The following is a 1267-nucleotide window of genomic DNA, read 5'->3' as shown; positions in this document are numbered from 1 at the left end:
TCTCGTTCTTGTTTTGCAGCGGAACTTTTTGTTTCTGGCAGTTTAAAGGCCAATTACGCAGAAAGATTAACAAAAGTTTATTAATCATGAAGTATTAAAATTGTGATAAATGAAATGCTTCAATGCAAAATTCAAGCAAGCAAACCATTCCCAAAGGTATGACAAAGAAATCAGTGAATCTGAAATTAAGAAGGAAGTCTTTTTTCGTCTTTTTTTTTTTGCCTGCGTTTCAAGACACCTCTCATATCTCACACGCCACACCAAAACCCATAATTCTTCATATCACATACTGAAAATGATTTTATTTATCCATTTACACTAACTTGATATAAACGTGTCCGGAAAAGTCAAATAATATGCTTTATATTAGCTCAAACATTTATTAAGAAACCCAAAATTCAATAAATAAGCACAGACAATAAGTTAAAACATATCACGAATCGACCAGTATGTAACAAGAATGCTTTATCTACACAAAACATCCTATTTCACATTGTTTGTTCATTCCTCCAGCGGCCCTGCCCTGCGGCGGGGTGACCGGCACATGCAGGCGGGCAGGCCGCGGGGCCGGGCGGGCGCCTCCGCCGGCGGCAGCGGAAGATGCAGGAGGGACAATAGCAGCAGGAACGTAAATAAATGCATAAATAAACGTGGGGCAGATTTGCAACTCAAGTGTCACAAAATCAAAGAACCGAAAAAGGGAAGTGCTCTTGCTTTTTTTTCTTTTTCGTGTATTTTACTTTTACAAAAAGAAACATTACTTTTTTTTTATTTTCCTCTCTCTCTCTCTCTCTCTCTCTCTCTCGCTTATAAATGCTTTATCAAAATGGATTCGATTCCCTCTGGGTTTTTCGTACCGCTTCAGGAGCCCGCCCAGCACCCCCGTACGATGCTGCCGGGGCCAACACCGCCAGGCCCCGCCGCGCTCGCTGTAGATGGGGCCGGCGGGAGATTGCTGCTCTTAAAAAGAAAAAAAGAAAAAGAAGGAAAAAAACAGAAAACCCGCATTTTTTTTGCAAAGCCCGTCAGATGGCCGGGTGGATGAGCCGGGGTGGTGGCGAAGGGGTGGGGGGCGAGGAAGGGAGGCAGGGGAGAAACCAGATGCGATCCCAAACGCCCAGTGAGTCCTTGTGGCTGCTTCTGCTTCGCTGCCGGGGCGGAGGCCCGCGGGCGGCCCCGCTCCCGGGGCGCGGGCCGGGGCTGCGGTCGCCCGTGTGCGGCGGAGGGCGCGGAGTTTCTCGGCCCACAAACCAGTCCGTTGGCGTCT

This window comes from Apteryx rowi, unplaced genomic scaffold (genome assembly GCF_003343035.1).
Source record: "Apteryx rowi isolate R43461 unplaced genomic scaffold, aptRow1 scaffold_262, whole genome shotgun sequence".
Lineage (NCBI taxonomy): Eukaryota > Metazoa > Chordata > Aves > Apterygiformes > Apterygidae > Apteryx > Apteryx rowi.
Note: the sequence above shows the minus strand (reverse complement) of the source record.